This window comes from Orbicella franksi, chromosome 14 (genome assembly GCF_964199315.1).
Source record: "Orbicella franksi chromosome 14, jaOrbFran1.1, whole genome shotgun sequence".
In the NCBI taxonomy this organism is placed as follows: domain Eukaryota; kingdom Metazoa; phylum Cnidaria; class Anthozoa; order Scleractinia; family Merulinidae; genus Orbicella; species Orbicella franksi.
Window position 1 is genome coordinate 22,333,196 of NC_138158.1, and position 15,543 is coordinate 22,348,738.

The window sequence follows — 15,543 nt, forward strand, 5'->3', positions numbered from 1 at the left end:
TGTGGACCTTTTGAGGCCGAACACCCTTAGAGGTTCCAAAACCGCTCTTTAAAACCCTAAAAGTTACGACAAGCATCCCTATCTTTTTTTTATATTGGAGCCCCCCCCCCACCCCCCGGCCCCACCCCCAGATTTTAATTTCGACCCATACTTAATGCTGGATAAGATTTCAAATAGAAAAGCTCTTTTACCTTGTAAAAAGAAGGTCTGATATATGGAAAAACTAACAAAACCTAGATTTTGTGCATGAAACTTGTTCAGAAAGGTAACAACTGGAACGGCAAAGGAAATGCATGTTGTTACCCACACTATTTTAATTTTAAATTCTACTTCTTCAATTAAGTTAGTTTTACAATTGTTACTGAGTGTAGGAACTTTTCAAGTACAATAATTTTATAAACTTCAGTAAGTCTCGCTGGTAAAACACTAGATTAATAAGTTAAGCCCACTCCTTATATTTCCTCACAGCAAAGACTAGAACAATTTCTGTCATAATCTAAAACACCGATACCAAAAGTTACCTTACGAACTATGGTTTAACTGATTCAAGCAGTTATTAGAGCTCAACGCTCAGCTGTACACTGCAGACTCCGATTACGTGTCAAAATTTTTTGTTAAAATACCTGGTCTGAACCTCAAGAGAAATGAGGAATCTTTTAGGCAGAAAAGGACCAAAAGTTAAACGTCTATTTAATTTATAGCACTACCACTAAAACTGTCAACTGAGGTCATGGCATGTTTTACTTCTCATTCGATCACTCGCTGCCGTCCTGATCATTCTTGCCAACACCTGACAGAGAAAATAAACAAACCAAAAAAATTATAACTATCTAAATACATTTTCTTAAAAAGCAGTTGCCTAATTACAAAATATAGATTCGTTTTAACAGATAAGTCGGATTCATGGCTGTGGCTTGTTAAAATTTAAACTTCTGCTGGAACCGTGCGCACTTTCAGAGAAGTTTTGGACGCCTTCAGTTGAGCGTCATCGCAATGTTGCGCAAGCTTGTAAAGGAAGGTGGACCATACAAAACAGCCAGCGGTGATCCATTTGTCTTTCGCAACAACATTGGAAATTCATTGGAGAATAAACAGAGCATAATTTCATTGCCAAATCGAGCGCAGAAAATGCGAGAAGTCAAAATGCGCGAAGATCAAGATGCCAAAAATTCGCAATTTTTCAAATCGCCGCAGTTTTCATGTGGTCACTGACCCTCGAAATACGAGTGCGTTTTTTAATCCGTTTAAAGACTACGTTGAAGTTTCGTTAGGTAGCTTCACATTCTACACCCTCATGATCGACAGAGTACGTTATCAGTTGTAAAAGACATTAGCGGCACAACATCAAACCACAACTGAACGATAAGGAAATAATCAGATATATAAAAACCTAACCCTCTTTTGAAAAAACAAAAAGCTTGATCGATAACATCTAAGGAAACTGTGAGTAAATATTAAGCCTAGGAACCCTTGGCAAAAATATGGAAGCACGTGTTTTCATTAAATCTTACCATTCGTTCCAAAATCAAACGTCACGTCTTCTCCAATCAGTATAAAAGGTGCCCACTGGTTCACGTCGTAACCCTTACTTCTCATCCACTTCATGGCCTTGTGTAGAGATTCACCAGCGCTTTCCCCAGCAACAAGGTGATTGTAGAAATGAGTCATTAACTGCGCCGTTGCTTCGTCATCCAGGGCCCACAGTGCCACCAGCACTGAGCGTGCGCCAGATCCTAATAATGCTCGGGCAATTCCGACTGCGCCCTCGGCTTTTGTCTGTCCACGAGCACTGTGGCAACAGCTAAGGACTACCAGTTTAGCTCGCAGTTGAACTTTTGAAATGTCCGTCATTGTCAATAAGTAGAGTCCTTCTTGAGGAATCCCGTTAGGAATTCGAAAAGATGGTGCAAGAGCAATTGCTCCTCTTTCTGCATCACCGTGTGCGGCGATATGAATTAGGGCCACTGAATTCATCGCTTGAAGTACTGCCTCCTTAGTCGCTTGCTGTCCTAACACAGGCTCGACACCCAGCTTTTTTGCTATCATCTTAGCTTCGTTTTCTGCACATGGCAGTCGCGAAATGTTCGTGTGTTTTCCTTGGAAATACACTTCACCAACTTCAGGATTTCACACTATCAACGCACCGGTCTGACAGTGATAGTCTGCTGGACTTTCGTTGATGAGCTTGAGAGTTTTTAAAGAAGGAACAACACGGATCCTGAAGGTCTCGGATAAGTACTTTCCGCTTTCATTTAAGGCAGCAAATGGAATTTGGTATAAAGCACGGTCAGGAACAATAATGATTTCGGGGCCCTCAAGAACGTCCACCACTGGAGCGATGATAAGTTTGTAACAGATAGGAAGGTTCATTTTGGGTCCTTGGCTAGTTTTACCTTCCACTCCAATTCGCCAACCTTTACGGCCATCTCTCTCGCTTGACTTGGATTCTGGTTGAAAAACGTGTAAAGATCCGGCTTCGCAAATCTCGTCTGGTAAAACGCCAAAACTTCTGAAATCAAAAAACTGTTCCACTTGTTGACTTAATCCTTCGCGAGCAATGAGATCATTTCCTTCTATCTGCTGAAAATGTGTGGCTCCGCCTGCTTTAAGAATCCACAAATATATACTGTCATAGTGATATGAGACGTACAGACAGGTGCGGTTACATTCTTTGGCCACAGCGCTTTCAAGACCAGCCCATGTGCGAGGATCAGCTGAGATTTGATTCTTCACAGAGTCCTGAGAGTACTGAGCTGACATTAAATCTGCCAAAGCCCTGGCCCTTGAAAGCTCTGAAACATACGGAGCTTTAATAGGATTCCCGGTTGCACAAAGCAACATACTGAGATCTCTATAGGAATGAATATTGCGGTCAGAGAAGGAAATCTTAAACATATCGTTGTCGCGGAGAGAGCCGCGCATTTGGTCGCATTTTTCAATACCAGAAAGGAAATACGAGATAGCTTCCTAAATCTTTCCTTCTTTCATTCTGATGTGTGCCATTATTTCGAGCGTCTGGAACTGCATCGCAATATGTCCAATCTTCTCACTTAATGCAAGCGCCTCCTTGATATATTCTTCCGCTCTATGATATTCAGACTGCTTGTAAAAGAAATGTCCAAGCCAGAAGTAACCAGTTACCTCATCTCTCCTGTTTCCAGTTCCTTTGCTTATTGCAAGACCTTGTTCATAATATTCTTTTGCCTTGATAATGTTACCCACAGCCAACTCTACATTTCCTTGGTTCATGTAAAAGCTGGCCACTTGCCTGTCTCCAATGTCTCTGAAGATAGCAAGAGCTTTCTTGTTATATTCATTAGCCTTGCTAAACTTTCCAAGAGAAAGATTTTCAACACCTGCATTTAGGTAAAGCAAAGCTTCTTTATGTCTGTCTCCAATTATTCTGCTGATGGACAAGGATTTTCATTGTAGTGTGAGCCCTTCTCATATTCGCCGACTGTGTCATACAAAGTTCCAAGGTTTGCGTATGAGGCAGATTCTCCACTTCTGTCTCCAATCTCTTTCTGGATCGAAAGTGATTTCTGGAGATTTTCTCTAGCCTTCTCATATTCTCCAACCGATTGATACACGGCTCCCAGGTTTAGGTAACAGGTAGCTTCTCCACTTCTCTCTCCAATTTCTTTAAAAATAGCAAGTGATTTCTTGAGATGTTCTCTAGCCTTCTCATATTCTCCAACTGATTGATACACGGTTCCAAGGTTTCCGTAACTAGAAGCTTCTTCAATTCTGTTTCCAATTTCTTTAAACATCGCACGTGACTTCTTGAGATGTTCTCTAGCCTTCTCATATTCGCCAACTGATCCATACACGGTTCCCAGGTTTTGGTAACAGGTAGCTTCTCCATTTCTGTCTCCAACTTCTTTAAAGATCGCAAGTGATTTCTCGAGATGTTCTCTAGCCTTCTCATATTCACCGACTGATTCATACTCAGTTCCCAGGTTTCGGTAACAGGTAGCTTCCCCATTTCTGTCTCCAATTTCTTTAAAGATCGCAAGTGATTTCTCGTGATGTTCTCTAGCCTTATCATATTCTCCAACTGATTGATACACGGTTCCAAGGTTTCCGTAACTAGAGGCTTCGCCATTTCTGTTTCCAATGTCTCTAAAAATCGAAAGTGATTTCTCGTGATGTTCTCTAGCCTTCTCATATTCTCCAACTGATTCATGCATAGTTCCCAGGTTTCGGTAACAGGTAGCTTCTCCATTTCTGTCTCCAATTTCTTTAAAAATCGCAAGTGATTTCTCGTAATGTTCTCTAGCCTTCTCATATTCTCCAGCTGATTGATACACGGTTCCAAGATTTGTGTAACAGGTAGCTTCTCCATTTCTGCTTCCAATTTCTTTAAAGATCGCAAGTGATTTCTCGAAATGTTCTCTAGCCTTCTCATATTCTCCAACTGATTGATACACGGTTCCGAGGTTTGAGTAACAGGTAGCTTCCCCATTTCTGTTTCCAATTTCTTTAACGATAGGAAGTGATTTCTCCAAATGTTCTCTAGCCTTCTCATATTCTCCAACTGATTGATACACGGTTCCAAGGTTTCCGTAACTAGAAGCTTCCCCATTTCTGTCTCCAATTTCTTCAAAGATCGCAAGTGATTTCACGAAATGTTCTCTAGCCTTCTCATATTCTCCAACTGATTGATACACGGTTCCGAGGTTTGTGTAACAGGTAGCTTCCCCATTTCTGTTTCCAATTTCTTTAACGATAGGAAGCGATTTCTCCAAATGTTCTCTGGCCTTCTCATATTCTCCAACTGATTGATACACGGTTCCAAGGTTTCCGTAACTAGAAGCTTCCCCATTTCTGTCTCCAATTTCTTTAAAGATCGCAAGTGATTTCTCCAAATGTTCTCTAGCCTTCTCATATTCTCCAACTGATTGATACACGGTTCCAAGATTTGTGTAACAGGTGGCTTCTCCATTTCTGTTTCCAATTTCTTTAAAGATCGCAAGTGATTTCTCCAAATGTTCTCTGGCCTTCTCATATTCTCCAACTGATTCATACACGGTTCCAAGATTTGTGTAACAGGTAGCTTCTCCATTTCTGTTTCCAATTTCTTTAACGATAGGAAGTGATTTCTCCAAATGTTCTCTAGCCTTCTCATATTCTCCAACTGATTGATACACGGTTCCAAGGTTTCCGTAACTAGAAGCTTCCCCATTTCTGTCTCCAATTTCTTTAAAGATCGCAAGTGATTTCTCGAAATGTTCTCTAGCCTTCTCATATTCTCCAACTGATTGATACACGGTCCCGAGGTTTGTGTAACAGGTAGCTTCCCCATTTCTGTTTCCAATTTCTTTAACGATAGGAAGTGATTTCTCCAAATGTTCTCCAGCCTTCTCATATTCTCCAACTGATTGATACACGGTTCCAAGGTTTCCGTAACTAGAAGCTTCCCCATTTCTGTCTCCAATTTCTTTAAAGATCGCAAGTGATTTCACGAAATGTTCTCTAGCCTTCTCATATTCTCCAACTGATTGATACACGGTTCCAAGATTTGTGTAACAGGTAGCTTCTCCATTTCTGTTTCCAATTTCTTTAACGATAGGAAGTGATTTCTCCAAATGTTCTCTAGCCTTCTCATATTCTCCAACTGATTGATACACGGTTCCAAGGTTTCCGTAACTAGAAGCTTCCCCATTTCTGTCTCCAATTTCTTTAAAGATCGCAAGTGATTTCTCGAAATGTTCTCTAGCCTTCTCATATTCTCCAACTGATTGATACACGGTTCCGAGGTTTGAGTAACAGGTAGCTTCCCCATTTCTGTTTCCAATTTCTTTAACGATAGGAAGTGATTTCTCCAAATGTTCTCTAGCCTTCTCATATTCTCCAACTGATTGATACACGGTTCCAAGGTTTCCGTAACTAGAAGCTTCCCCATTTCTGTCTCCAATTTCTTCAAAGATCGCAAGTGATTTCACGAAATGTTCTCTAGCCTTCTCATATTCTCCAACTGATTGATACACGGTTCCAAGGTTTCCGTAACTAGAAGCTTCCCCATTTCTGTCTCCAATTTCTTCAAAGATCGCAAGTGATTTCACGAAATGTTCTCTAGCCTTCTCATATTCTCCAACTGATTGATACACGGTTCCGAGGTTTGTGTAACAGGTAGCTTCCCCATTTCTGTTTCCAATTTCTTTAACGATAGGAAGCGATTTCTCCAAATGTTCTCTGGCCTTCTCATATTCTCCAACTGATTGATACACGGTTCCAAGGTTTCCGTAACTAGAAGCTTCCCCATTTCTGTCTCCAATTTCTTTAAAGATCGCAAGTGATTTCTCCAAATGTTCTCTAGCCTTCTCATATTCTCCAACTGATTGATACACGGTTCCAAGATTTGTGTAACAGGTGGCTTCTCCATTTCTGTTTCCAATTTCTTTAAAGATCGCAAGTGATTTCTCGAGATGTTCTCTGGCCTTCTCATATTCTCCAACTGATTCATACACGGTTCCAAGATTTGTGTAACAGGTAGCTTCTCCATTTCTGTTTCCAATTTCTTTAACGATAGGAAGTGATTTCTCCAAATGTTCTCTAGCCTTCTCATATTCTCCAACTGATTGATACACGGTTCCAAGGTTTCCGTAACTAGAAGCTTCCCCATTTCTGTCTCCAATTTCTTTAAAGATCGCAAGTGATTTCTCGAAATGTTCTCTAGCCTTCTCATATTCTCCAACTGATTGATACACGGTCCCGAGGTTTGTGTAACAGGTAGCTTCCCCATTTCTGTTTCCAATTTCTTTAACGATAGGAAGTGATTTCTCCAAATGTTCTCCAGCCTTCTCATATTCTCCAACTGATTGATACACGGTTCCAAGATTTGTGTAACAGGTAGCTTCTCCATTTCTGTTTCCAATTTCTTTAAAGATCGCAAGTGATTTCTCGAGATGTTCTCTGGCCTTCTCATATTCTCCAACTGATTCATACACGGTTCCAAGATTTGTGTAACAGGTAGCTTCTCCATTTCTGTCTCCAATTTCTTGAAAGATCGCAAGTGATTTCTCGAAATGGTCTCTAGCCTTCTCATATTCTCCAACTGATTGATACACGGTTCCAAGGTTTCCGTAACTAGAAGCTTCCCCATTTCTGTTTCCAATTTCTGTAAAAATCGAAAGTGATTTCTCGTGATGTTCTCTAGCCTTCTCATATTCTCCAACTGATTCATGCATAGTTCCCAGGTTTCGGTAACAGGTAGCTTCTCCATTTCTGTCTCCAATTTCTTTAAAAATCGCAAGTGATTTCTCGTCATGTTCTCTGGCCTTCTCATATTCTCCAACTGATTGATACACGGTTCCAAGATTTGTGTAACAGGTAGCTTCTCCATTTCTGTTTCCAATTTCTTTAAAGATCGCAAGTGATTTCTCGAAATGGTCTCTAGCCTTCTCATATTCTCCAACTGATTGATACACGGTTCCGAGGTTTGAGTAACAGGTAGCTTTCCCATTTCTGTTTGCAATTTCTTTAACGATAGGAAGTGATTTCTCGAAATGTTCTCTAGCCTTCTCATATTCTCCAACTGATTGATACACGGTTCCAAGGTTTCCGTAACTAGAAGCTTCCCCATTTCTGTCTCCAATTTCTTTAAAGATCGCAAGTGATTTCTCCAAATGTTCTCTAGCCTTCTCATATTCTCCAACTGATTGATACACGGTTCCAAGATTTGTGTAACAGGTAGCTTCTCCATTTCTGTTTCCAATTTCTTTAAAGATCGCAAGTGATTTCTCGAGATGTTCTCTGGCCTTCTCATATTCTCCAACTGATTCATACACGGTTCCAAGATTTGTGTAACAGGTAGCTTTCCCATTTCTGTTTCCAATTTCTTGAAAGATCGCAAGTGATTTCTCGAAATGGTCTCTAGCCTTCTCATATTCTCCAACTGATTGATACACGGTTCCAAGGTTTCCGTAACTAGAAGCTTCCCCATTTCTGTCTCCAATTTCTCTAAAAATCGAAAGTGATTTCTCGTGATGTTCTCTAGCCTTCTCATATTCTCCAACTGATTCATGCATAGTTCCCAGGTTTCGGTAACAGGTAGCTTCTCCATTTCTGTCTCCAATTTCTTTAAAAATCGCAAGTGATTTCTCCAAATGTTCTCTAGCCTTCTCATATTCTCCAACTGATTGATACACGGTTCCAAGATTTGTGTAACAGGTAGCTTCTCCATTTCTGTTTCCAATTTCTTTAAAGATCGCAAGTGATTTCTCGAAATGGTCTCTAGCCTTCTCATATTCTCCAACTGATTGATACACGGTTCCGAGGTTTGTGTAACAGGTAGCTTCCCCATTTCTGTCTTCAATTTGTTTAAAGATCGCAAGTGATTTCTCGAGATGTTCTCTAGCCTTCTGATATTCTCCAACTGATCGATACACGATTCCAAGGTTTCGGTAACAGGTAGCTTCTCTTTCTCTGTCTCCAATTTCTTTACTGATTAGGAGCGCTTTTTCAGTAAGTTTTTTTGCTTGTTTGTATTTACTTTGCGAGATATACATCTTCTCAAGTGTTATGCTTAGGTTCATTTCCTCAAGTCTTTCACCACTTTCACGGTAAATTAGGAGAAGTTTCTCTGCATATTTTATGGCCCTTGTATTATCACATATGCGATTACAAGCCTTCCACATTAGTAAGTATATCCTCTTGTAGAATGATTTGCTTAATTTCTCATCTTTTATGCCTTCTCTGTCTTTCAGAATGAACAAGCATTCCTCGCATAACTCGATGGCTTTTAGAAATCGACTAGTGTTTAGAAGGAAGACGGCGACAATGAGGCCGATTGAGATGACTTGTATAGCGTCGTCTACGTTGTTCATGTCAAACACTTCTGTGAGAATATAACAGATTAAAATTGGAAACAAATTTGGAACCAAGTTTGTTTGTCCTGTTGTTATCTGCTGTTGACATAATTGTAATATGCACATGTATTACATACCTCTTAGTAACCGAATTCGAGGGCCCCACTGTAACTTGCGGACCGAGTCTTTTTCCCATCGATTTATGGGTTAAGGGCGAAACCCGCGGGCCATAATCGAAGGTGAAAAGCGAGGATCGGTAACTTACAGTACGGACCGAGAAGACGAGGATAGTAAGACATTTGTTATATCTCCACTGTGTGTCTGCCGGGTTCGGGAACGACTTCTATTCACGCGGAACGGCTTCAAATTTCTGACGCACGTCAAAATCAAAACGAGTCAATTTGAAATCGTTGTTAAGTGACTCTTAAGTCGTTAGCAGGTTTTAAAAGACACTTTTGAAGTAAAAGAGAGTTTTAAACTTTTAATCGCGATAAAAGTTAAGAACAGTTGGCAATAAATCACGAAACATTTTGGCAACAAAAACATCTTTAAATTTTAGCGGGCCGTACAGTAGAATATGCAAAATCTCCGGGTATTGACAAGATTATACATCCTTTGTTATATTTTGAGTTTCACAAAAAGTATTTAATAAATCGGGCATAAAATTGCTTGAGACAGCTATATCTTGTTATGTGTTCTCAATATTCAGAATTGATATTTTTTTTTAGCTTGATCATGACCAGAAACTGAATCCCTTTTGCTAATGAAGCAAACCATACTATGGCCTGCTGGGAAAGCGTAGCCCTACCGAAAGATTGTAACAAGGGGAGTAATTGATTTATTTACATGCAGGCTATCTCAGCGTTTGCTGTCGTGGCGTAATGTATCCGCTAAAGAAATCTAGAGAGAGAGATAAAAATGAAAATTTTTGAAGACGGACGGGTTTTCACAAAACATAACTAATCTGCCCTTCGCTTTTCAAAATCTGCTCTAAAAGAACCTCTCGTAAACTTAAGAAATATTTTCCTCTTTGTGAGTTAGCAAGGAAGTCTTGAGCTCGAGTGAATTCGTCGCAGCAATTTCAAGTTGACGACATATTCTACATTAAGTTTTGGTTTAAAAGCGTGATACTTTTAATGTTAAGTCCTGGAAACTGAAATTCATGCTGAAATCCAAATTATTCTACGTTCCACACTGCTCCGATAACAACACGAGTTTGTTATTTTAACTGGAGTATTCTCAATACACAATAACATTATAAATTTAATACTGTACGTGGAAAAAGGCCAAAATTTGATGAAGACGTTTCAAACACTATGTCTACTCTGACATGAGCATAGTTAAACGGTCAACAATCTGTTATCGAACTCCCACTGCCTTAAAAAAGAAAAATTGTTAGCGTAAGGTGAAACAGGACTGTCATATTTTTTGCTGTCAGATGTTGTTAGCAGGAAAACATAATCAGCGACTTCAATAAATCTTTTGCTACTATTAAGGTCGTTTTGTTTGAAAAACAACCAACAACATTTTTAACTAGAAATAACATAGTAAACTTTCCAGTTCCCTTTCGCTCAGGGGAAAGAATACAAAAACGACTACAGTCTCTTTTACGAGAGGATGGCTTTGTTTTTCTCAAGGTAACATAAAAAAAAACTATCACAAGTTTATTCAAGACGCGTATTTCTGTAATAAGTCCCTGTTTTGCCTTTAAATTAAACTCCGCTGATAAGGAAATACAATTTCGTAATTTAATAGGGAATTTACAGGTACAAAATTGAGACTGACAACCCCTTAAGAAATGAAAGTTTCAGACCAAGATAGACAAACATGTCTTAAAATTCACAAAGAAACAAAAACAAGCAAAACTTCAATTTACCGACCAAGACAAGCTCAAGAAAACTGAGAGCCTCAGATCTATATAGGAACACGCTAAACTGAAAGTCTTGATCACAGACATAAATAGACGCACAATTTACTATTCACAGACAAAAATAACACGGAAATCTCGAAAGTCGCAGACCAAACACACAAAACTGTAGGCCTCATAAGAAGACAAACACGTGTAGCTGCCAGTCAGAGGCTGGCAGGCGTGCAAAACTGACAGTCAAACTTAATAAACACAAGACAGGAAAAACCAAAGACGAAGATCAGCGTCCATGAAACTGAAAGTCAGCGAGGATTCCGGCCGATCCCTTCTAAAGCATGATAATATTCTGCGCTTTAGTTTGCAACTATTCGTTCATATATGTATATCCAGATTTCTGCATTCTAAATTAATTCAAACCTAATACGTAAATTAAAGTCAAAAAAACATGGCTTAAACTTACCCTTGTAACTGTCACTAGAGATGTGCGAATCAGAACGAAATCCAACTTAACCTACGTCATCAACAAGGCTCTTTCCCTAAAAAAGGACAATGATACATTAGTCCTTGATTTTAATGACTCTTTAAAAACATTTTTAATGTACAGTAAACATGTCAAACGAGGGCATCAAATAGACGATATCTTATATCTAGCTTAAGTTTATCGTTCTTACCGTTACTTGAAGAGTCAAAAACAGAATGAAATCTAATTCAGTCTGGATCAGAAAAGGAATTTCCTATTATAGAACAATGAATTACTGGGGCGTTCAAAGCTTCTCAATGAAAAATAACAATATTAAAAACAAAGAATAACTAGTTGGGGTTAGTTATACGAGCTAGGGCACTCTGAATTCCTCACTTTATACTACTTTTGCCGGTAATTTCAGCACAACCTTTTTTATTACACTGTTTTGGTAGAACCTTTTCTAGTATATAACGTTTCGTCAACAAATACAACCTCATATTCCTCACAGCCTTAATTTAAAATTGCTACTGGCCAGAGAACTCTTGACAAGCGACTTTAAATCTTTGCAAATTTGTGACAATTTTTTAGAAAATCTTCAAACAAAAGGGCTTAAAAAGTTATTGAAATCTTAATTATTCCCTTTTACTGAACGTTTTGAAATAATTTCATTTTTAGATAAAAATCTTCAATGTAATCTTAATGGTGAAAGTTTTCTTCTCTTTTTAAAGCTTATTGTTGACATCAAGAGCCGCACTGGAGAAGTTCATTAAAATGTTTAGTAGGTATGTAAAAATATAGGTAGATTAATAGATGAGGATACTTACCCAAAACGAGGTCTGCTAGAATATTGTTACAGGCAACCTGAATCACCACTATTTCCCTTTCGCAGTGTGAAGGAAAAAAATTGACAGCAAGAACCGTGTCAGAAGACAAAAGGGAATTCGTCTGCAAGATAACAGAAGAATCATTAAAGCCTTGTTCATATATTCTATTCCATGCTTTAACTGACACCAAGATACTGAACTATAAAACAAATAGTTTTCTAAGAACGAAGTCCAAATCACTTTGATTGTTGTGATCGGTAGACATTGGTTATTTGACTTAAATATATTCGATCTGTAAGTTTTTGTTTACTGAATTTTCGGTGGCATCTGTCCACCTTCATCATGGTGAAAAATAGATGGTCGTTATAAAGTAACTCGCGTTTTAAACTAAGAAATTATTCAAGTCCAAATCCCTCATTTTTAATTGGCAACTTTAGAGAGTCAAAGATACATTTTCCGTTCAGCGCCCACCCATCTTATCAAAATCAATTTACTAAGGTTTTTACTTTTCTCTTCCAGTAAATATGTTTTGCTTCAGCTTTATGTCATGTATGGCAAGGTTTACCACGCTTAACCCCTCAATGTCTATTAGCCAGTGAACTGAACAATTTTATATTCCTCAGTGGCCAATGTAATTTCTAAATTTGTCATTTATTTCTGTGTTTATGTAATATTATAGTTTATCTTACAGATAAAACAGTTGGTTGTTAGTTCTTTAGTTCAAAATTGAAAGTAATCTTACTGTACACTACTTACCGCTCGATGTGAAATTTAAATCAGAATGAAATTAAAATTTCTAGCCTCTAGCAGCTAAACAGGGTCTCCTTCAAAATAACAATGACGCAAGAGTTATCAGACTTTCGAACCGTGGAATACGCTTTCGATTTCGACTGGCCACGGAGTTTTCTTGATATATGTATAGAACATGTATCAAATTAAGGAAACACAGCGAGTAGCCATCTAACATTTGCATCCCGCAGCAGCTATACTGAAATCTGTAATTCTATTTAGCATATCCAGCCCTATCACTTAGTTTGTACCATTTAACACAGTATTATTTTGGCGTATTATAGCATCTGTCATTGCTACACAATGGCACGTTTCATTTTTTCCTCGTGTTTCAGTTTTCATTCGCGAGTTAAGTTACAATTACACAGTCTAGGTACATGTTTGTTTTCTGAACACACAAGCATGACTCAATGTGTAAAATGTTAACCTCTTCCTTTCGATTATGTTGTCGACGGCTAATGATCAGCATTAACGAAGTCTTTCGTTCAGATAAACCTATTCCGTTAAAAATCTGTTCGTGAGGGGGAAGTTCTGCTGACCGGGTGACCTATCCTTGGTTTTCTACAGGGATTAATTGTTGGCTGAGTTTGATTTTTTTACCTGAGCAGTTGACGGGTAACCAGCTCTGCAAATCAGCTTTCTCAACCCCCAAGCTTCTCCCTTCCCACCTCCCTCCCAAACGTGAGTTACGCCCTGCGACCACATCCAGGCGTCCAAGGATTGGGTGTAGATTAAAGTTAATCATCTTGAAAACCCTGTCGCAAAATTTGAAAAAAAGTCAAATTAATCCAAATGAATGTGATATTTGTACTCGGAATATAATGGCTGACGTTCACTGAAAATTGAGGCCAGTCGATGAAGGTCCGAAATTTGACTTATCCCCCGTGGCTGTGCATTGAGGAAAATTGTACTACGGTCATATCAGCATCTTCAAATTCAATATCTCATTTTCCATTACGTTTCAGTTTTCATTAATAGTTCAAGTAAACAAAGACAGTCATCGTACCTTGACAAAATGCACCCATGACCAACTGACCGTCTCAAGATGTTGTCACGCAATTTTCCATACATCTTTCATTTTTCATGTGACAGACAAATTTCATTGGAGAAGCAAGATTTTCAGTCAATGAGTTCAGTCATGCTACACGGACACATTTTCATTTTGTCTCGGAAAAAGAACATTACTCACTTTCTACATAACACGCTGAATTTGGTAATTATTTGGAATGTGCGATACGCCGGCCGGAGTTTATCCCGGTTTCTGTAGCATGAAGCGACTAGGAGTATTTCTACTCCCTCCTGGATGGGATGTTAGTCAATCTCAAGGCTTCCCCCGGCATGAAGTTCGCCGGAACCCATTTATACACCTGGGTGGAGAGAGGCACTGTGAGAGTAAAGTGTCTCGCTCAAGAACACAACACGTTGTCCCTGGCCAGAGCTCGAACCCGGACTGCTCGATCCGCAGACGAGCGCACTAACCACGAGGCCGCCGCGCCTCCCGCAAATGATCATGTGATATAAGTTATAAATATCGTCTGCAGAAGGGGTGCTCCCGTATTAATTTGATAAGGAAGTTGTACTTCGCTTTTGGTGATTAGGTAATAAACAAGATCGGAGGGATTCCCCACGAATGTGCTTACGTCATCACCTATTCTTCTTGAGCAATTACAATACGAGGGTGTGTGGATGAATGTCCTGGAATGCGGTTATCATTTACCTTTTTCGCGATTTCCCAGCTGTCAAATAATCAAAATTTCAGCCCATTTCTGAAAGATTTGAAAGCTCAGTTATAACTTAAAAGATCCATCATTATCGTACAGCAATTTGCTCGAGTTCGAATTTGCAAAAGTATTAACCTCACGGGAGAAGAAAACTCGTAGCAAAAAGATAAACGTCTGTGGACAGACTCTTTGTGGCCATTTCAAAGGAGGATCTAGGGGAAGGGTGCAGGGGTACACACCCTCCCCCCAACTCTGAGATGAAGCCTTCTTCATATTCGCTTTTAAAATTTGTTTACCTCACTAGTCAGTATTGCCATTCCTCAGTGGTGTACCCCCTCCTAAGAAAAATCCTGGATCCGCCACTGCATGATTTGTTGATCTACCATTCCCTCCAACGAATCCAGAGATTTTGAAGCTTTTAACCCAACAAAATATTGGAAAACCTGAACGCTATTTCTATTTAGCCTAGTCCCTGAGAATGGCTGCTTAATAGAGGTTCGACTGTACAGTATTTTTCTCAAAACTAACTGTTCTGTCTCAACAGTTACTATATACCAGTGAGGTAAAATTTTGACCTCTCTAAATCTCTCGAAACTCTCATAAGCGACCACTTCCCGTGAGCGGCCACCAAAGTTTCACATTTCGGGTGGTCGCTTACGGGAGGTTCAACTGTATGTCAGTTCAAGGAGAGCTAAGGGAATCCAGTAAAGGCTTGAATTAATTTCATATAAAAATTTTAATTATTTTAGTATGAGATTTCTTGAATCCTGAAACCAAATAGAGCCACACAAATTGAAATGAACTTCACTAATAGCATAAAAATATGGTCTATTATGATATGTATGTTTCCTCTGCCTTTAACAGTTCACTACTTTTCCATGAGCGCGTGTTGGATATGAGATGGTAGATAGCCAACAAGGTGCGTAGCGCCAAGTTTGCTATAATCATCACGTCCCACAGGCACGAGTGGAATAATTGTTTTATTAGAAATGTGCCTTAAATATAGAAAACTAAACTAAAATAAAAATAAAAACACCAAAAAAATTCAGGCCTATACTGACCATATTTG

At 39.1% G+C, this 15,543-nt stretch overlaps 1 pseudogene across 1 annotated transcript; it reads right to left on the reverse strand.

The window, feature by feature from the left end:
- Positions 1 to 213: 213 nt before the first annotated feature.
- LOC145467812 (uncharacterized) lies at positions 214 to 9,609 on the reverse strand (annotated as a pseudogene). The gene is made up of 7 exons (XR_014042118.1): positions 8,361 to 9,609; positions 7,521 to 7,760; positions 6,201 to 6,920; positions 4,761 to 5,840; positions 3,579 to 3,920; positions 1,512 to 3,102; positions 214 to 790 (listed from the first exon to the last, which is right to left on the reverse strand). The product of XR_014042118.1 is annotated as an uncharacterized LOC145467812 (transcript).
- Between the last annotated feature and the right edge of the window lie 5,934 nt (positions 9,610 to 15,543).